Genomic DNA, 22,773 nt, shown 5'->3' with positions numbered 1-22,773 from the left:
ATACCTCATAGTCAGGTGCGAGTACAGTTAATTCATCAATGGTTTTACATTGCATTTGCTCAGTGACAAATAAACACACACCACCCCCTCGTCTATCGTTCCGACTGAGATAGAAAGACACGTAACCTTCCATGCAAAAAAAGTCACTAACGTCCGAAATCCATGTTTTCATGAGCATTACAACCGAAAATTGAAATCTAAATTCCTTCAAAAACACTTGCAAAACATCTTGCTTTCCACGAACAGATTGTATATTCAATTGCACGACAGAAAATTGAGGGCAAGGGCCAGATATAAGATTAGAAACATCACTTGGTGAGCTGTGCAGTGGACAATCGCCGAACAGATTCTCAGAGCATCAAGTTATTAGGTAGGCAACCTGGTTAAATCTGCCTCACATTTGATTACATAGGTATTCTCGCCAGTTGTTCTCCTCACAAGTATTTTTCCGTTGCTGGGCCATGCAAACCTGTAACCTTTGTTCTGGGTTCAATCTTTTGCTACAGCGAGTAGGATCCTGTCCAGATGAGTTATATTTTCAACAATGTACACACTAGAGTCCGAGTTTTTTAGGTCCTTATTCTTCTGGGGCCACTCATCTCTAACCGACTGTTGCTGGAAGCGAACAATAATGCCAGGTATCGTACCAGGCTTCGCAGGAAGCCTGTGCACTACGCCCACATCTGTTGGACCCAGTTCCGGCAAATTCACCAATTTGGCAACCTCGTTCACTTTCGCAGGCAAGTTCTCATTTTGCGTAGCACAAATTCCATGAATTACAAGATTCTGGCGCCTGCTCCTGCATTCTAAGTCGTTAACAGCTAGTTTGAGTTGCTCAGTTTCCTTATTTTGATTATCAGCCTCAAGAACGTTCACGCGCTTGCGCAGTTCCTTTAACTCTGCATCATGTCTTGCCATGGTCATCACCACTTCGTCATATTTGGCAGACATCATTGAGATCGATTCCTCGATCTTGTCGACTTTTCGCGGCAGGTCTTCCAGCTTATTCAACTGCTGTTGAATAGAGAGCAACATCTCATATAGGTCGCTATCGGCCCTTTCCTTCGAAGCACCTGCACCTCTCAGTCGCGAGGAGTAGCATACTGTGCATTCCCAAGCTTCAAAAAAGGCATCACCCTTCCCCTTAACCACCGCTTCAGTGATACCGGAACACTTACCAAGGTGAAAAAACTTCAAGCACTCCGAGCAATGCATAGAACGACCTAGCGCAGGAAGCGCTTTAGAACAGCCACCGCAAACATTGTCCGAAACACCCATTACACATTTACAACAAGTTGCAAAACACAGCAAGATTTAAAAAAAACAAAAAAAACAGCAAATATCACATACGTCGGCAGCAGCAGGGCAGAGTGGCGAAAAAAAATTTTTTTTACATTAGCATTTTTTAGGGTAAAACAACAGAAAATAACCAACCTGCATCAGCTAGAAAAAAAAAGATGAAGCGTCAGCCCACGAAACGTTCGCCGCCACCGCCACTGCCGAAATGACAAGATGTGGGCGTAGCAGCTGCAGTGGTGCCGGGATTGTTGCGGTGAATGACAGCGTAGTGACGCTAGCGGCAGTAGTTCCCACTTGAGAAGTACCACGCCGGCCAAGTGATCCGCAGAAAGGACGCAGGAAATTCTTTACGGGGTGACGAAAATCCCGCAGGGAAAGCCGGTGTCGAAAAGTTCTTGCATGCCTGCAGTAGGTAAAGATGAAACGTCAGCCCACGAAACGTTCGCCGCCACCGCCACTGCCGAAAATGAAAATGAAGGCTGTTGTTCTGGGCCTTGACAATGGCAAACATCAGCACCGGAACGTCTGGTGGCCTTTCCTCTTTCAAAGGCCCAATCTGTTTCTCGTCCCGGCCGCTTGTGCTCTCCCAGCACGGAGCTGGGTTCAGTGCTGCTCGTACTCCAGGCAAGTTGCCAAGGACGAGATCATATGTGGGGTTTGCAATGCAAATGGCGTCCACTTCCCCTGTGAAGTAGGGCGTGTCAACGTGAATCTTCGCCTCTGGTAACTGCATCGCCGACCCGTCAAGGAAGAAGACTTTCTTTGTTTTTCCCGAAACCCTCTTGTCGGGAATGAGGCTGCTCCGAACAATAACAGTGTCGCTGCCCGTGTCCCTCAGACGAAGCCTGAGGTTTCGTTTGCGTTCCTAGAGGAAGCAGTGGAAACCCCGTTTGGATGACACTGAGAAAACCGTGTGAATACACAAGAGACAAAATGTTACGGGTCGGTTGGTTAGTTTTTGCACTCTTCAGCGCTGTGCCCTGACTTGACGCAATTCTTGCATTTTTGCGGACTTCTTGGAGGGACGTGACAGTCAGAGGCAGTGTGGCCGATGCGGTTGCATACGTAGCCTTTTAGAAACTGCTCTTGGGCATCACCTCTCTCTCTCTGGGTGTCTCTTCTTCACTGTTGTTCCCAAGGTTCGTGATGTTTTGGGCCTCGAGGAGGTGGTCTGCGTGGTCAGCCAGAGAACTCAGCGTCTTGCAGTCCCGCTCCTTGAGGAATACAATGAGCTTAGCGCGGCAACATCGAAGAAACTGCTCGGAGACGACAAGGTCCCTGAGTCCTTCGAGTGTTTTTTGCACGCCCGCCATCTCAATCCAATGGTCAAAGTATCCTGAGGGCCGGGCAGCCAGCTGTCGTCCAGTCTCGCCATCCATAGCTCGCGCTTTCCTGAATTTCTCTTGGTAGACCTGCGCAGTGAAGCGCAAGCGCTGCAACAGAGCCTTTTTGACCGTTGGGTAATCCAGCGATTCCTCCGCTGAAATATGGCCTATCACTGTCGAGGCTTCCCCAGAGAGGCACATGCTGATGGCCGTGCCCCATTTCTCTGATGGCCATTCTGGTGAAGCAGCTACACGCTCAAAGCGCTGTAGATATGCATGTAGGTCATCGCGGCGCTCATCAAAGACGGGGAGAAGCTTCTGGGTATTGACCATGACCCCAGGGGGTGGCGTGCCGATCGGTCCAACGCCGTTCTTGCGGCTGGCGTTCCCCTGCGACCCCGCATTTGCAGGCGTTTCCCGAAGTCGGAGCTCCAGCAACAGAAGCTCTTTGTGCCTTTCATCCGCGGCCTTCTGCCTTCCGTCCTCCTCGCGACTTGCTTCCCGTTGAGCGGCTCGTTCAGCGCGGTGGTCGGCACGTTCTTTCTCAACCAACTAGTGGAGCTCCTGCCCAGATAAGCCGTACTAAGCGCCTAGCGCTGTAAGCTTTTCAAGGTTCATGCTGAGGCCTTTCTGCACGGTACGGAAGCCGTATTGGTTAGTATGCGAGCTGGATCCTGGCAGGCTCGCCACTTTTTAAGGATCAGAGGTCCAACTAGCATCTCGCACCAGACCTACGACTCGTTCCGTCGTACGCTGCCATCACTTGTATTTCCAACACGAAAACCAGACTACAAAACGAAAGACTGGCGAATAGTTCCCATGACATAACACACCCAGACGGGCAGTTAGGAAAAACACAAGTCTCTGGAGAATGTTTTCACGGCGTCTCACCAAACCCCTGTCCAGGCGCGGATGTCAGCGTCGGTGACTGGCCGAGACTGCTGAGGTGGTGGGGTTCCTCGGGCCTATGCCGCGAGGCAGGCGCGCACCAGGGCTGTATGAGCGCTCCTCCCGAACAAGAACGAGAGGTACGCCAGGTCTGCTCGCCGGCCTGGAGGTTCAAGAACCAAGCCCGAACCACTTTTCGAGCAGCTTCGTTTTGCCCGTCCCTTCTTTTTTCGTCCTGCTCCTCCTCTTCCGACAGCCTGATCCAGCCGTCTGACCGTCGTAGGGGTTGGCCACCCACGCTTTCCGTTCACCTTACCTCAGAGTCATACGCAATCATTAGTACCTTGAAAAGAGCATTGATCACATAGTTTTTAGATGACCTTCCTAATGACAGTGCCTGTACAACGCTCAGAGAGTCTGTGTACACGATGGACTTGGAATTTCATGTTTGATTATGTGCTTTGAAACGAGTAAAATGCCATACGCTTCTGCCGTGTAAATACTGCCGTGAAAATTCGTTGCTTTTGATAACTGTAAAATTTGGTCTGTGCGCTGCACAAGAGACAGTAGAACCAGTTTTCGACGCGTCGCTATAGAATTCTGCGCACCTGTACTTGTCATGCAGGAACAGGAAGTGCTGGAAATTCGCACTCCTGGGTACCCTATTTTTTTCTACTAGTGTGAATGACAGATCGCATGATATAGGACGTAGATGTCATGGTGGAATAAAATTATGGATGAGTGTCTTGTGCGTGTCTGACAGGGGGACCTTGAAAGCAGAAGCCCCCTCCCTGACTCTGAGGGAGAATGGTGCACTTCAACCAGAATGGTGGACTCCAACGTTCTGTGCATACTTTCAAGGTGCATGTTGGTGTTTACATTCCCATCCTGTAGCTCAAGGCCCGCTCTTCTCGACGACCAGCATATTACTCCTTGAAGTATGAAGTATGTAAGGAAGTCCTGTAGCCCGGGCTGACTAGGATCACCAAAACTTAAAAAGAGGTTAATGAGCTCCTCTACTTCAAGTTTACTGGTGCAGACCATGATTGCACAAAGCTCCATGTAGACATCGACCTGCTGCAGCCGTCCTTTTATCAGCCGCTGTACATTCTGTCTCCCGTTTTTGTTCACATGCCAGGTGCACAGCAATTTTTTCTTCGGCTTGCCCATGACTGATGACCAAGCCTTGTAGAACTCAGGTGCATCATAAGATATGAAGTTTGTAGCAGGCACCTGACCAGTAGACTTCAGGCTCTCAAAGAAAGCTTTCACGGCTGGTGTATTAGGTCGGTTGCTAATGAAATAGGCTACAGGAAGGCCTGACCCATAGTCGCCAAGGACTAGAAGTGTCGTTAACTGGAAATTATAGCCCGTGATTTCATGGGTTCAGTCAATGCACACAGTGCCTGACCCAAGTTCCTTTGAAAGACCTTTTTGTGCTTCTGTCATAAAGACAAGAGCAAAATCTTTGGCGAATGTGCTGCCTGGCATGTCGCTTCCCTGCTGCTTATAGAGGCGAACCACTGCCTCTTTTTTGTTGGCCATGGCTCTTACCCGGATGTGCACACTGCTTGCATCATAATCGTGGCACCGTTCTGAACCATGTAGGATGAACTGCCTCTTGATGTTGTGCAAGTGCCATCCCTTTATTACATCTATCGGCCTCATTGCGCCCTGCCTAGAATCTGTGATCTTTTTCAGAACAGTAGACATAGGCACAACCCTGGAAATGTCATCTGCTATTACTGCACGCTGTTCCTCAGTCATCTTTAAGTGGGCCACATTTTGTGCATGCCCAGAGTTTTTCGTCTGGTAGGTAACACTGACAGGGCTTTTAGCAGTACTGCCCTCGGTAACAATCATGTAAGACAGACCCATCCTACCTGTTTTTCAGCTCCCCTGGCTCTTCAGAAGCCGAAGCCCATGTTGAGAAATAAATATTGGCAGGCAGGGGGCGACTGTAGGAGGAGAGGAAGAGGAGAATAAGGGGGCGCTCACAGCCTCGCTAATCGACTCGTTCACAACAATGCAAGCAGACGCTGGTCTTCTTTCGCTACACATTTTCTGGTGCCGAAACCCGGTGACCAACCAGGGACCTTTACTCTAGCTTTGCCGACGAGCTTCAGACTTCTGCTTTGGAGACGTCTCAGTGGCCCCAGACGGACGCTGGTGTCGCAGGCGTAATTCTCACTTCGAAGACGTCAATACAGCTCTTCCACAACACTCGCATCAGTGACTCAACTTCCGCTCCGGACACGTCTGATCGGCTCTGCCATGAACTTGGAATCACTGATTCGACTCCCGCTTTAGAGGCGTCCCTACGGTCCTGTTGCGACCGTTTCGTTGGCAGCGCAGCTCTCGTTTCTGCAACATTTCAGCAGCCCTGCTATGATTGGAAGAAAGTTTTGTTGGATCCGGCAACAAAAACGCGATTAGTGCAGAAGATGGACCCGCTTCAGGGTATAACAAAGAGCCTGCTTCTCCGGCGCTCCGTGAGCGAGCTTCGACGCCGGAAGCGAGCTTTGGCCGCGCTCGTTAAGCCCGGTGGGGAGGCATGCTCGTGGCGAAGCAGAACAAAAGCTTCGATGGTGACTACCCCTTCTTCAACAAGCACAAGTCGATCCTGGACGCGCATTTCTGTACTATTTATAGATCCGACGAGAGGGAAGTCTCGTGGTACGCAGAGAAACCGGGTGTGTTGCTCGAACACAGCAATTACGTCACGGAAGGCGAATCAGACGTGGACGCAACGACAATGCCACAACGCTCGCTGCATGATCTCTGCGAATTTGACCATCCGCATCAGCTGTTCCCATTCGATCCCGGCGGTCGCCTTGACAAAGCTGTTTACAGAAATAGACAGCACCGAGACGCCCAGCCAAATGCTCCACGGGATCCGCGAGCCAGCCTGCAAGCATCGCTGCTGTTAATAATGCGCTGCTACGGAATTCGGAAAACTGGTCGTAGTGGGGCCCGGACTTCGCCACTGCCCTGCTGCTGCGAGCTAGCTTCTAACCAACTTGGCGGTGGCGGGAGTGTGTTGAGAAATAAAAATTGGCAGGCAGGGGGCGACTGTAGGAGGAGAGGAAGAGGAGAATCGGGGGGAGCTCACTGCAGAGAGGGCTCGGAATCCGACCTCGACACTTCAGGCTCGGGCAGCAAAAGCAGTACGCCAGTAAGGGGTCAGGTCAGCCGCACGAATTCAACTGTGGGCGATGCCACGCATTTCCCCAACCTGGAGGAAGGATCAGAGGAGGAGCTGCTGACCAGGACCGACACTGAGTTTGTTCAGCAGCTCTTCAGCTAAGGGCTGACACTGAAGTACATAATAAAGAATACGCCGACCACCAGAGAAAATAAAACAACTAAAACAATGACGTTTCGGCACCCCGAACGGGAGCCTTGTTCCCGTTCGGGGTGACAGTTCAGGGACAGCAGTTCGGGGCTCTCTTGAATCAGCGCAAGTGCTGCTGTCCGGCTTCCAGCAGATGAAGGAGTTGGCAGTGAGGCAGGCGTTAAAGGAGGCACGCCTAGAGGGCGAGTTGCGTGGGGGGGGGGTGTCGACTGCAGCCCACGATGCAGATGGCTGGGGGGGGCTGCGACATATAGCGAGGCAGCAGCGACTGCCGCAAGTTTCCCCCAGCAGACAGGTGGCATTGCCAAGAAAACAGAGGAAAAGGAACCCGCGGTGCTCTTAGTTGAGTCGACCGACCCGCAAGCGATAAAGCCGGGAAAGGAGGGGGCTTTCCTCAGCAAGTCCTTCCAGAAAAACTTGGTCTTGGTCTCAAACAAGTTACCCTATGACCGACCGTGAAGGGGGTGGCCGTCAAGTCTCATGAAACGGCTGGCCTGGAGAGGCTGGCGGCAGCTATCCAGGAAACGTCTGCGTCACAGGCACTATCAGTAAGGAAGGGGAGCGGCAGGAGGAAGGCCTACAAGCTGGTGGGGGTGGACCCAGAGGTGGGCTCCGATGCCCTCTTACCACACCTACTTGAACAGAACAACCTTGAGGGTGAGGCGGAGGAACGCCGCGTCCTGAAGGACTACGTGGGTAGACAGGGGGAACGAATAGTGATCGTCTCGGTCCCTAAACAAGTGAGCCGGCAGCTGCTGCCAAAGAAGAAAGTACACCTGGGTTGGTCAGTGTGTGCGGTTTATGTCAGCCCCAACTTAGCGAGGTGTACCAACTGCGCACGGTACGGGCATCTTAAAGTAGAATGTCGGGGTAAATATCCCACTTGCATGAAATGCTCGGTACAGCATAACACAGAGCAGTGTAAAGCGGAACGGTTCAACAGCCCCGCCTGCCGGAACCATGGGCGTCAGAGCGGCTGCGACCACTTGATGTTGTCGGTCTGGGGCCCCGTGTACAGGGAGATGGTGGCAAAGGCCACCAGGTATTGGAGTTAAAAGATTGATTCGCTGAGCGTGATCCCGGCCAACCTAGCGCGCTCGTACAAAGCGAATGAGTACCTGAACATTTATCAGCAGGAAAATTTAAATCAAATTACACTAATTCAAGAACCATACCTATTTCCAAACAAATTGATTGGATTCCCAATAAAACATCGCATAATTGCTGCTTCGGTAGGGGCTAAAGTGGCCGCCATAATTCACGACTCTAACATACAAGCACTTCCCATTCCGGTTCGACAAACCAGCATAGCCGTAGGCATCACCTGGTGGAAAGAGGAAATATTAATTATTAATGGCTACGTACCCCACCGAGAGGACATAAACGACACTATAGGGGAAATTGAAGAGGTTTTCGAAATGGTTAGCTACGAAAAAATAATACTAGGTGGCTTTAATGCAAAAAGCACAGTTTTGAGGGGGGGGGGCAGTAAGACAGATGAGCGAGGGAAAATCCTATCAGAGTTTATAATCTCAAGATATCTGTACATTCAAAATGACGCGAATTCTCTCCGGACCTTCCAGACAGTAAGCGGCCGGAGCTGGATAGATGTTACATCAATTTCTCCGAACCTAATACGAGAGGTTCAGTAATGAACAGTCCTTGACCAACCGACTGCCAGCGATCACAGGTACATTAAAATTAGACTCCTTCGAGGACCGGAATCAAAAACAAAGAGATTGCAATGAAAGGGGGAGAAAAAGTGCTTAGTAGTTTAAAGGAAGATGAGTGGTTTATTTCGATGGGAATGGCAGAAATAGCAACAGCGGGGGAAATGGACGACATTATCGGCACACTCTATGAAAAAATTGACAAGTGGCGGGAGGAGTACACAAAACTGGTGCGGAGTAACAAAGAGCAAGCGAAACCATGGTGGAATATTGAACTCGAAATGGAAAGGAAGCGAATCACTGCTTTACGTGAAAGGTACCAAAAACCGACAGGACCTGAACGGAAAGGACACAAAAGGAAATAGATTTATGTGGAGAACATAGCGAAAGCAAAGAAAGGTAGCTGGAAGGATCTCTGCTCAGCCATGTCCAAAGGGAACACTTTCAACCTGCCATATAAAAAGGCTCGGAATAAACTTAGGAAACCTTTAACCTTGGGACTAATTCAAAAGGCAAACTCCGAGTATACGGCGACAAAGGAGGAGACTAAGATACCTTATTGAGAGCCTACATCCAAGGGTGTCAGAAGTTATAGAACCAGAATCGCAGGAGAGGAGAGAACAGAAGGGGGGGGGGGCATTGCTGACGACCACCAGTTCAACAAATTGGAAGTGGACATCTGCATCCAAAATCTGCGCAACGTCGCTCTAGGACCTGATGATATCCGGACACCCTTCTAGAAAAAAATATATGGCTACCACCCGGGTTTCTTCCAAAATATTTTCAACGCAGCACTAAGAATAGGACATTTTCCTAAGAAATGGAAAGCATGGAACTTCACTGGGTCAGACGCTACGAAGAGCACCCCACCCATTGCATTCAACTCGATTCCTGGAAAAGCACTCGAAAAGTTAGTGAAAAATTGGCTGTATTACTTCATGAACCAAAACGGGCTACTTCACAAGTATCAGTTTGGATTTAGACATCTCACGTCTACAACAAATTCCCTCAGGAAAATAACACAAAAAGTACGGAAAATAAAGGAAAGAGGGGAAAACTCAATAATCATAGCATTGGATATATCCTACGTATTTCACTCTATTAGTACAGACTGTATAGAAGAACACCTGCTTAAGTTCAAATGTCCTGGTAACCTGCGCAATTTGTGCATAGATGCATTAAGGAACAGAAGTTTAATATATCAAAGCGGGTAAAAGAGGCTCGAGTTCAAACTTTCCAAGGGTTATCCTCAGGGCTGCCTTCTCAGCCCACTTTTATGGAATATTACTGTGTCCTCCTTGCTAGACCGAACCTTTCCAGAGGGGGTACACATACAAGCATTTGCCGATGATATCGTAATGGTCGTGGCCGCCCGTTCCAGGGGTATACTGGAGCTGAAAGTAAGTTCTAGCATACAAATTGCAGCCGAATGGGCGAGAGACACGGCAGTGAAATTAAATAAGTCGAAAAGCGAAATGCTGGTGATGGATGACAAGTACGAGACGAAGCCGCCGAAAGTTGTCATGGACGGGAAAAAATTAAAAAAGAGAACCTAATGAAGATTTTAAGGGTAATGTTCGACCCGACACTTTCATTTTTACCCCATCTAGAATACGTTCAACAGACAGTACGAAATCGTAACCATAAATTATGCACACTTGCAGGAATTGACTGGGGATTTACAGGAAACAAACTAAGAGTGGCGTATAAAAAGGCCATCGAACGTATTATGGTATACGCTGCACCCGTATGGTATTCAGAGCACCAACACAAGTTACATGAGCTACGGGCCATTCAAAGACTTTCTTTAATTAAAATAACACAGGCATACCGCCCAGCTCCAAACAAATCACTAAATGTTCTGAAGGATGTCACGCCAGTGCACCTCACTATAGAAAAAGAAGTGGCACTATGGAATTTTACAGGAAGGAAAATCTTTCAATTTCGAGGGGACGGACTTCCGCAAGGAAAACATTTCTACAAAATTTGATTGGAAGCAGCGCCCGTGAGTGAAATAGGACGAAAAGAGGAGAAAAGTTTGGTAGATGTGTTCTTTTTCAGGATGGGAGGGGCAAGTAGAGGCCGAATTGAGCAGGGAGGGTGCCGGAAGACCAGTGGAGGTTGTAAAGTCAAGAAGGCACGAGCGCTGCCTCTTGTGTGCGTTTCTGATAGCCTGGTATGTGATGCCGTCAGCCCCGGGCGCACTTTTCATTTCTGCATTTTGAATGGCCCGCACGAGCCCGACGGCCATGAAAGGTGCTCAGAGGGAAATGAGGGAGCCGGCGCGCGCGTCGGGTGCGTGCGACGTCAGATACTTCATTTTGGGCTGCAACGGATGCTGCTGCCGGGGGACCGGTTTGCACGAGAAAGCTGAGCCGCATTTTTAGCCTATTACCTACCACCACTTACCAATGTGGAGCACCTGGAGCGCCTGCGTTCCAATGCAAGAAGCACGCATCCGAAAACAGGCAGTTTGACTGCGTGAGCAATGGCACAGCGTACTTTCGGTACCCAGACCTTAATGGCTCGGACCAGATCGGGTGCATGTGGAGCAGGGGAAGTGTCGAGCAAAGCAGCGTGCTCTTCGACTTAGAATCGGGGCTCTCCATCGAAGTGTAGACCACTACAAAGAACTTCGCAAGATAAGCCAAGAAAGTTACGTCAGCACATTTCTGGATATTGTCGAAATGCTAACCATAACGACACCAGAGCAATGTTCATTCTGGGGTAGTTGACAAACTACAGAAAAGAGAGGATGGCTAGGTCGGAGAGAAGGCTTCCGTAGTACAAAATCCTCCGTAACTTGTCACCGAAAGCGTATGCGTTAATCCGCTCCAAAGGCGTCCTACGCTTGTTTCTTAGAACAATGCTGTCAAAGTACACTGGATCTAGGACAGGTAAGGTAGGCTTCAGTGTCTTAGTGCGAAACTGGCTAGAAACTGAACTCCATGTGATGTCCTCATCACAGTCGAGAATATGAAGCTGTGTTGTTGACGAGATTCATATAAAAAGAAAACTCGAGTACATCCGTCAACGGGACGCATTCATCGGCGACGTCGACATGAGAGCAGAGCTAGGCCACCTTGCGCTGGTGGACAACCAGGACTTGGCGAACTCCGTACTCCGTTATCGCTTTATGGGTTGGCAGCGAGGTTTAATATACCAGTCGCCTACTTCTTCACAAAGTGTTGCACTGGTGACGAACTGGCAAGAGACCAGTGTCCACATGATAAAAAAAGTCGGAGAAGTTGACTTTCGGGTCATGAGGCTGGTCACTGACAACCACAAAGCAAATACAGCTGCAAAGGACACACTCTGCCAACGGAAAGCCACACCACCAATGTTGGACCCCGCTGGCAATGCGGGGAAAATTTTTCGAGCATTTGACCAAAGCCACATTACAAAAAATGTGAGGTCGCAGTTTCTTTCCCGGGACATCGGCAGCGACAAACAGATACTGCCAGCCTGCCCGAAGCTACTGTACAAGATTCAGCAAGGATCAGCTGCCAAGCTGGTCTGGTTTCTTTCCCGCAAGCACCTCGACCCATCCAACATTGAGAAGATGGCAGCAAAGCCCGCCATGCAGCTTTTCTCGCCTCCAATCACAGCCGCTTTACTATACATGCAAAGGCAGGCTGGCCATACTTGGGGCACTGAATTTGCCTCCGTTGGGCCAACGGTGGAATTCCGGCAAACAATGCACAAGTGGTTCATATTTAAGGACGTCGGCCATACATGCCAGCCAATCAGAAGAACGACCCAAGCACCCGCCAGTTCACCAGTGCAGACGATCCGCAGTTGGAGTGGCTTCAGTTCCTTGATTACATCCATACACTGAAAGACGAGAGCTGCCTGGACAACTATCTCACGAAAGAAACACATCAGGCACTCGTGCATACCACCATCTCAAATGTCGAGTGGATTTGTTTCCTTTTGAATTAGAGAAAGTTTCTAGTCGCGTTAACCACATAATTCTCAAGCGACCCAGTGGAGACGTTGTTCAGCTTCCTGGAGAGAATGGCGGGCTCCAATGACGTGCGAGTGTCATTTCTTGCCTTCAAAGAAAGCTGAAGGCTGGCATCGTGGCTTCATCCATCAACAGCAACGTGAACGGGAGTTTGCCAAGTGACTGAAAAATGGAACTGCCAGAGCTGCCTAGACCTTAAAGAGAAGCCAAAGTGTGACGCACCTGCGGATGTCCTCATCACACACCAGGATCGAAGCAGGCAAAAGTACCCCACAAGCGAACTTGTATGCGTGCTGCTTGCACAAAAAGCATTTGTTGGTACCTCACGTGTAGATTGCCACATGCCTTCTCAGTGGACATCTAATGCCTTCTAGTGTTTTCGCAGTGAATCTTAAGGAGAAACAAAAACACTCAAGATGGACGCCCCTTGTTTTTATAGAACGGCACGCGAGTCCATTGCGACTCTTTTTGTTTAAACAGGTGCATAATGTTTTTTACAAGAATGTTGCTTACATCAGCTGAACATACCATATACACTCGACTAACGGCGGCACCCATGTAAGGGCCACTCCCTCCAACTTGGCAGTCCAAATTTTGAAAAAAAAATCGCACCAGCGAATGGCAGCGTCGTCGCGTCTCGCGTACAATACGCGGCACATTTTGCAGGAGCTACCAGATGGCAATAGCTGTCCTGTGGCTTTGTCGCACGGCGCTATCTGTGATCTTTGGGAGAGCGACACCATCTGGGAGATCTTGCCGCTTTTACCGCCGGCACCATTGATCGTTAGTGCCACAGTTCATTTTGATGACCGCCTAGCCCAACCACTTGCGATGAGAAAGAAAAAACGCTTAACTGTGTACGAAGCTGCGTTCAAACTTTAAGTGGTCGCATACACTGAACAGAATAGAAAACGTGCAGCCGGCAGGAATTTCCACGTCGACAAGTGCGTGTGTCGGTGGTGCGACCAAAAGGAAGAACTGGCCTCAATAAACAAGACTAGGAAAGCATTCCATGGCAAGCCTTGCAAATTTCCAACACTCGAGAAGGAGCTCAGGAAATACATCACAGACATCAGGAAAGACAGCTACGCATTGTCAACCGAGATGCTCCGTGTCAAGGCCCTTGCAATCGCACACCACATGAACATTTCATCAACGGATTTCAAGCAAGCGAGGGATGGCTTCAGAGATTTATGAAGCGACAACCATTCAGCATCTGCCGCCTGATAACACTCTGCCAAAAACTTCCACACGAGTACGATGACAAAGTGATCAAGTTTCACGGCTTTGTTTACGCACTGCGAGCGAATCATGAGTACTACCTATCCCAGACAGGAAACGTGGACCGAACGCCTGTTTGGTTCGATTCTCCTGAGAACACAATGGCCAACCAAACCGGCGCGAAGAGCATCCTTGTGCGCACGACCGGTGCCAAGTGTCAGCATTGCAGTGTAATGATATGTGTCACAGCGGACGGAAGGAAGCTCCCCCCGCACGTAGTGCTTAAGCGAAAGACGTTACCCAAGGAGAGCTTCCCGGATAGAATCATCGTCAGAGTGCAGGAAATCGGCTGGATGTCCGATGAACTAGTGGTGGACTGGGTGAAAACGGTGTGGGCTAACCAGCCGGGAGGCCTGCTGCAACGCAAGGCACTGCTGGTATTGGAAAGCTTTCATGGGCACCTTACAGAGCGCATGACGGCTAGTCTTGCAGAAGCCCGTATGCATCTGGCGATCATCCCCAGCAGTTTAACAAGCATGCTGCAACCACTGGGCGTGTCTATTAATAGGCCATTTAAGGCGGAATTCAGACGCCTGTCCTCTGAATGGATGGCAGCGGGCCACCACGAGAAAACGCAGACCGGACGACTAAGGAGGGCGTCACTTCAGCTGGTCTACTCTTGGATTTTAAACGCGTGGCATGGGGTGTCCACGGACATTATTGTAAAGGTTTTTAAAGTCACCGGGATTTCCAGTGAAATGGACGGCACTGAGGACGATTGGATACATGAACCGGGCGGATGAATCACGCACTGGTGACGAGACAAGCCCGAACAGCGATACCGATGAAGACATCTAGCAAGGATGTCCGCAGCCAGACGCCAGATATCCCATCATTAGGTATATATGGCCTGATTTAATGTTTTTCCATACGTGGATCTAAAATGGAAGAAAACTTTCTCACTTCCATGGAAGGGCCACACCCCAATAAAATCGCGGAAAAAAAAGTGCGGCCATTACTCCAGTGTATACGGTATAAGGTTGTGGCTAGTCGCACATGAGAAGTGTTTGCAATCTCTAAAAGATGGCTCTGAGCCGCACAAAAAAAAAACACGCGTGTAAAGTTGTACACAAGGCGCCTTAGCTCTGCAACGAAGCAACTAAGCAGCAAGTTGACATTGATAGTCAACTGGTGGTTGCCGAGTACATCCAGTTCATGGATGGCTTAAACAAGCTCGACTTTTTGATGTCGCTCTATCCCCCTCAGCAAAGCCAGGAAATGGCCAGTGAGAATGATCTCACACTTCATTTGCTTTGCGCTGTTACAGCAAACTAGAAGGTTTGTATAGTGGCAAGAGCAAAGCAGGCGTCTAGGGGTGGCACTGGGGCGAAAAAAGCTATCGGCCGTGCGTGGTGCTGCTGTAAGGTTCATGAGGCAGCTCAACTGGCTTGACCGGCGAGTTGAATGCTGTCAGGGCACTTTGCTGGTGCGCCTTTCGATCCTTCTTCTACATTTTTCTGTGCTGCAAGAAAATGAAGTTCTCCGTACCCCCATGAACAAGAAAAGGAACACGGACACGCACTGTTTCACCCCGGGTTGCCAGTTAGGCTACCCTGGCCATCGCATTGAAAACGGGTGGAAGATTTCGCTGGTTTTGGTGTCAAAGGACGAAGGCTGACAGAAGGTTTGGGAGTGGAACCTCAAGCGGAAGGACAAACCTCTATCGGACGCATCCGCGGTTTGAGAGAAGCACTTCACAGAATATTTTGTTCTTCGTGATTATGTGCACGTGATCGATGGCAAGGAGGTACGAACTGTTTGAGGAAGGCCTGGTCTTGCTGCAAATGCAATGCCAGCGCTTTACCTGACCTGCCTGCATACCTTTCCCCAGCTGTGAAAAAAATAAGACCAGAAAGCGCTCCTTAATTCCAACGTCTGAATCGGCGAAGAAAGTTTGTCTCTTGTTCCAATGACTACGAAGCCAGCTTGCTCGACAACGAGAATTCTGACCTGAACGCGATCCCTGTCGACAACTTGCAAGCGAACCAGCTCAAATCAGGCGACTTACAGGACCTTGCCAACTGCTTAAGTGTTCCAAGGGTGTGGACGAAACTGACCACTGCACACCTTGATCTCCTGGTGTGTGCCACTACACGCACAATAATGCAGCCTTTGAGTGTCTCTCATGAGAACGTGATGTGCTCCAGTTTAGATAACCACAGTGACGTTGTGCCAAGCTGTTATCTAGGCGGGAGAGAAGTACGGCAAAATCACCTCCCTTCTTGAAGCAACAAATATATTTCAAGAAGTTGACACTGTGACTGCATTGCTTTGCGCACGGGCTATGAGCAAGGACGCTTATGATGACCTTGCTAAGAACCTGACGGAGAAGCTGAAGTACACCATAAAGGCCCGTTCACAGTTGCGACGAAAGCGAGCGAACGTGATGCAAATTCTGTCGCGCAACAAAAATTGGTCCCGACAATACGACAAAAATGATCGTCTCACGACAAAGCGACGGAATTCCAGTCGCTCTCGTCGCAAAAGTGAATGGACCTTTACTCCTGCGAGCGGCGGTGTGTTCAGCAAGAACTGCCTTGGAATGGTGACAGTCAAAGGTGTATTTTATTTTTTTTTTTTAAAGCGACGCTTTTTACCTCAACCCCCCCAAAGGTTCTGTGGAGACCGTTCGTGTCAACAGAACACTCCCACGAACAAATAAAAGAAGTTACTGGCCCCGCCAGCAATCGAACCTGGATCGAATAAAGAAACAGAGAGGGAGCCCGTTGTCTTACCCATTGAGCTATAAGCCCACGCGGAGACGGGCGAGACTGACGGTGCACTGAACGAGCACACCTGCGGGTTGAGCCCCTGTGTTCTCGCTGAATGCCACGTAATAGCGTCCCGCGTCCCCTCCTGCCGCTGTGCACTCCGCCCACACGGCACGTGTCGCAGCCGGGTGCGTGGCTTGCGCATACGCTAGGAGTTATAGAAATTAGAGGAAGCTCACACCAACGCATGGCATCACACTTCTCAGTCACTGCCACGATACTCATCGCCTCCGTCGGCTGTGGCAGAAACAGAAAAATGAGATCGTCTAAAAGCGGATTTGAGCTTCCTTTAACTTTATAAAAAAAAGAGTTCTACTCATGTGCTCTACCAATACAACTCAATCAACCCCCATTCATGGGTCATGCATTGATTTAAACTTAGCAAAAAATATCTCTGAAGTAATAAAGGATATGGTCAAGTGCGTTTCACTTCTCTGGTTTCAGTCTTTAGAGCCGCGTCAGTGAATTCAAGTGACGGCACGTGGGTTATCGTTGTGGGTGTTGTTTACAGCTTTGCTTTCCAACCACCTTCACAGGGTGAATTGGCGCATGCTTTTGTAATAGGAAAAGATGTACTTTCTGTTGTAGCTAGCATAGCCTGCTATTTGGTTCCATAACCTAATGCGTATCATTTACATTTAAAGCAATCTACATTCAAGGGAAAAAACACCACTACCCACTTTCTAATAGTACTAGAATTTATTTTTCCTCCAATTATTTGTCGGCTTTTGCTTCTGTGTCTTGCAAATAGTTTGAATTAAGCAGGGAGCTTATTCTATGATTGACATTTTTGCAGGAACCATCTGTGTGCATTGTCGCTATTTGCCAAAATCACTGCCGACACAGGAGTCGTTGATAAAGAGAAATGTGTGACGCATAGCAAGCTGCGAGTGGCCAGTAAGAAGACAAAGCGAATTGCTTCACACTTCTCACCCCTGGCAGGCCAAGTACGAGCCATGAAAGAAGAAAACTCTAAGCTAAGTGATGAGGCTTTCTTTGGCCGAAATAAACAACTCCCTAAAACCAGCAGCAAGAGGCAGTTCTGCCCATGTTTAAGACTGCGAAGAGGAAGAGTGCTAGAGGGATGAGGTACTCGAAGGAGTGGATGTTGGAGTGCCTCATTATGCGCATGAAAGGGCCAAAGCTTTGCGAAGGTACGTGGAGGCAGAAAGTTCTTATTTTGCCAACCAAGCAAAGTGACTCTACAGACGTATCTCGGATCCTGTAGCACGGGATTTGGCTTTAATGCGAAAGTGATGAGAATGCTCAAGCAGAAAGCATCTTCCATGGATGCCTTCAAAAGGCACGCAGGGCTCATCGTTTATGAAATGAAGCTGTCTGAGAATCTCTCCGTCTCATCGTCAGGGCAAGGCTTCTTCAACATTGGCCACTTCACCGCTAGCAGTGACAAGCATAAAGTGGCATACCATGGGACGGCCATAATGTTTGTGCTGTTCACTGGCAAGTGGACCCATATACTTGCTTATTTTGCCGCATAGGGCGACATGAATGGAAATTTGCTGTAAAACGTGATGCTGAAGGCATTGATCCCAGAGGAAAAGGCAGGGCTGTTTGTAGATTTCATCACATCGGACGGTGCGACCTGGAATCAAAGCATGTGTCAGTTGACAACAAGCAATCACCCTATTTCATTTCCGATTTCTCACATCTTGTGAAATGCATCAGGAATGGGCGTCTCCAATAAGGCTTCACCACACCAACAGGACAAGTGTGTACAGATATTCATGCCTAAATTTATCATGATGAGCATGCTTTTATCACCAGGAAACAAAGCAAAACAGAACTGCAGTGTCTTATGAAGCATTTTGCTCTTCCATATCGCTTCATCCGACTCGTGCTCGGTGGCAGTCGCGAAGTCATCCTTCAAGTAAGCTCCGCGTAGGATCACCATTTCTTTGGATAAACAGCGCCTGCCACCCCACAGAACATCACCCCACCAGTAGCATCTCTGGAACATTCAAAGTGTGTTTCTTGCCATATACAGTCCTTTCCGGCTTTTGACAGCACTGTTTCAACCGCTGCCTTATAATAGAATTGGTGTAGTTTCGCCCGCTCTCCCCCATGCGCTGCACGTAGCCCAAGCGTCGCTGTGCATGCGCACTTTCACCATACCTGGCTTATCCACCCCACACCCTGGCGGGAACATGGCGCTATCTACTGGATCTTCGTCCAACTCATCGCCCCTCACCCCTTCAGCCGCGGCGTTTTCTGGCACACCGGTGAACTCTGCCACTACCTCTCCTCCCAGATCACAAACAACTGAAGACGATGCCTCCCAAACACCCCGCGTAGGTCAACTGCGACGCACTCTCCCGAATGGAGTACTCTGTCGAAGGGGAAGATGTCTCCGTTCACGAACTTCTAAGATCAGACTGGAAGGAGATTCATTGTCGTGCCGCATCTGCCTCTAAAGCCGCAAATGTACTTTCACTTTCCTGGCGCATAAGCGCGCGGCTGGCTACGTCTCTTCTGCTAGACTACGCCAGCAGAAATTTCTACCAGTGTACACTCCAGCTTTGCCAGCGCAGCGCATCCAGCCGCGCAGTGTTGTACGGAACGGCGTTACAAGGAACGGCGTTCCTGGAACTAGTTCCTTTTTGGAGGAACGGAGGAACGCCACCGTTCCATTAAGGGTCGGTGGAACTGTAACGGTAACTCTTTACGTTTTTAAAGGAACGGCAGGAACGGCGTTGCTGCCGTTACATCGCTAGGATTTGGCTGTTTTCGATGCCAAGGCTCGAGTACAAAAATACACAAAGCGCTAGTTTTTTTTCGCCTTTCAGCCGTACGTGCTTCCTCGAAGGTCAAATGCAGAAGAATAACCACGCAGCAGGCCGCAGCTTGTGCTTGCTTTCATGTTGGTTGCTTACGCGGCATTCGACGGGTGAATAGCGTATCCGCGAGAATGCTTTTCACCCTTAACCGTTTGTCTGGGGAGGCCAGAATGCGCGTCTGGCCGATAGAATTGTTCCCTGGCGGGGAAAGAATAGAGAGTTTGAGCAGTCCGTCCGTTCGGTCGTATGCGTTGTTACTGGGTTGACCGGGCCCCAGCTGGGCACTTGGGCATTCATCGCGGTAGGGGGATTAGTTCCGCGGGTATGCCTTTGCCATTTCCGTGCGTCCGCACCCTTCCTACTCGCCCTTCCGTGCGTTCAGGAGTAGAGCGGTCCCGGTCAACCCGGTAACAACGTAGCCAACGAAAGGGGCGGACTGCTAAACGGGATCCGGACATTTCGGTGTCGTACATTTCGGTCCAGGACGTTTCGGTGTGGACATTTCTGTGCACGGACATTTTGGTGCACGACGTCTTTGCCCAGACATTTTGAGTGAGGGGATGTACCAGGCATTCTTTGAACATTTTAGCTTTAATACTGTAATTTCGGGACTTGATATGATTTGACGTTCGAGACTTGTGCTTCCGCCGCCTTACGTGGAAACGAACGCGAAACCCTGGCGGAGCATTGCCACGTTAAACCCAATTTCTGTAGCAGATGGTAAAAATTAACGTTGGTAATTTGGATCCGTTCAACCATTTTTTTTGTTATTTTAACATTCATGTGAACATCCCTAATACTTTAAGTGTTACCAAGGCGCTGTTCTTTCACTTCACCCAACGGTGAAGACGGTACTGCTTTTAGTCTATTCCTGCGCCCCCCCCCCAGCAAAACTTTCCCGATAAAACAACAGAAAAACGAGCTCGATTAGGCGCGTGTGCATTTCGTTTTAATTATTCTCTCAATCAATCTCGCCTTTGTTGCATTCGGGGTCAGTTCTACTTTAAACTAACAAACCGACGATCGCACTTACGGTGGCGTTACTTAGGGGAGGGGAAAGCTGAGCCCCGCCGGCAATCATTCCCCTAAGTAGAGAGAGAGGGGTGTCACTTGTGCTTCACCATTGCGTCGACTGAAGAAATGAAGACGACTGTTGCCGCTCTCGTCACACTAGCCTATTCACTTTTTTTGCTCCTTATAATGGGAGGAAGCGATGTATACCTGGGGTGTCCATGATATGCACGGCTTGATGAGTTAATTCCCATGGGGGCGACTGAAGGCGCATAAAGAGCGATTCCTGGAGTGGGGGCGCCGTCGATATGACCGCGACGCGCGGAAGGGCGTAGCCAGCAAACGATAGTGGCCATTGTGTTCTCAGTGGCTTTTGGGGTGGCTTTTGGTTTCACATTATATAGGTTTCGAGTGCCCATGGTGAATGTAAAGCTTTTTCTCTGTTTTAAACGCGAAGTGTGCTATGTCATTGTTCTAAATGTATCACCCAATTCCTGCAAAAGCCTCCACTAAGAGGCTAGCAGTATGTTCTAAAAAAACACATCACTGCGGTGGCGCTTCGGAGACCGTGAACTCCACCATGCCAGTAGGATTTTCAGGGGAAACCGAAAATAATATGGCTGAAAAAGAAATCTGGTCGAGATTCGAGCGCACAGGCGGGAGGTGGGAAGGGGGGCGGGCGCTAGAACAAAGAATTAAAATGTGGTAAATGTAGGCTTGTAAACATTAAACGAAGGTTGGTTGTCCCGAACACAATGGGTGGAATTTGTATGCAGAACCGGTACGCGCATAATCAGCCTTTAGGACATTAGAACCTGCGGCTGTTTTCCAAAAGGCCCGTTTTTCCTCCCCGACAATATCTTAGACCAGTGTACTAGAATTCATTTTAGCAAGGCAGCCCAGCGTACGTATTACTCTTCATAGGGTTTTCTTCATTCTGGGGGGCTAGCTAATGTTTGGTACTTTTTTGATATCGAGAGTGTGCATGTAATTTATGTAATTTGAGGGTGTGTAATTTAAAAAAAATACAAAAGAGGCGGTAGACCATCGTAAACACGGGTAATTGTCTTAGCTAGAAAAGAGCGAATATAAATTAACAATCTGTCATAAAAGAAAAAAAACTTGGGCTGAAGAATTCAATCGGCTGCATAACAGTTTCCCCAGGAAGAGGTGTTAAACAAAAACATATAATTGTAGAATTTCTAAAAATACCTGGCAAAGATCGAACAAGGCATCAATCAAAAAAATAAATTCACTGCTGCAGATTGTTGTCCATAACACACGTTAAGCGGAAATAAAAATATAAAGGCTGTCGCAAACAGGCAAGCACCGGATAATTTGGTCGCCGAAATATCCGCACACCGAAATGTGCGTGCACCGAAACGCCCGTACACCGATATGTCCGTACACCGAAATTTCCGCACCGAAATATCCTGCACCTAAATGTCCTCGAGCCGTCTGGAGTTTTTCCGGTGCTCCCTGAAAAAATTCGCCTAGGAGCGTTTCTTTTGATTATCATTATCTCCAGATAATCTGCTGCCGGTGATGTTAATATTCGTATAATATACGTAGTTCGTTGTGAGTTTTAAATGTCTCACTAAATTTCGACCCAGGATTATCCGACACTATATTTTAATTTAAAAACCTAATTGTAACGTTAATCTAACGACACGTTCCAATTTTCGAAGTGGAACTGGAACGCGTTCCCTTCGCAATAAAGGAACTTGTAACGGGAACTCGTTTCAAAATTGGCAAGGAACGAGGAACGAGCTTTCGTTCCTACTTTGGAGGAACGTGTACAACACTGAGATTCCAGCGTCGCTCCCGGCTGGCGCATGCGCACACGGTTTTGCGATTAGTGCGCCAGCTGTCGTGGAATGCACGAAACATTCGGCTAGAGCAGAGGCGTGCATTTTTTTAATGAAGCGCGTGCCTCCGCTAACCCGGCGGTGTGCAGCGCTTTTGCAACAGTGCGCCCGGAGTTCCATTGTTTGAACCTTTCTCTGCGTCTTTTTCTGTCTGTCTCCGTGTATTTTTACGCACTTGTGTCCTGATCGTGGCTTGGGCGTACCCTGCGCACCAGAAATTGGCGCTGGCATTACTGGTTCGTCGGCTGCGGCGTAAACGGAAGCGGTTGATGTATATCCACCGGTTTTGGTAGAAGTGAGGATGACTACATTTATGACGGACGATAGACAAGGATGGGGAGGTAAATAATACAAGAATGGCCAGAACAAAAGCTATGTCGTAGAACGTATCGAAATGAAGTCACATGACAAGGGAAATTAGTCCCAAAGGAAGTAGAAATAAAGCGAGTTCCTCACACCATGCAGCCGGCGGTCGTGGCTCGGGGAGCGACGTCGAGGGCTCGAGGCGATGTGCAGGGCAAGCGTCTCACAGGCAGCGGGGCT

General features: G+C 49.0%; 1 pseudogene; it reads left to right on the top strand.

Moving 5' to 3' along the window:
• The first annotated feature begins 15,277 nt into the window (after nt 1-15,277).
• On the top strand, nt 15,278-18,309 carry LOC144155269 (uncharacterized; annotated as a pseudogene).
• The last annotated feature ends 4,464 nt before the right edge of the window (nt 18,310-22,773 follow it).

This window comes from Haemaphysalis longicornis, unplaced genomic scaffold, assembly GCF_048455015.1.
Source record: "Haemaphysalis longicornis isolate Haplotype H1 unplaced genomic scaffold, Haemaphysalis longicornis Haplotype H1 scaffold_1, whole genome shotgun sequence".
Lineage (NCBI taxonomy): Eukaryota > Metazoa > Arthropoda > Arachnida > Ixodida > Ixodidae > Haemaphysalis > Haemaphysalis longicornis.
This window is presented reverse-complemented; position numbering and strand designations above follow the sequence as displayed.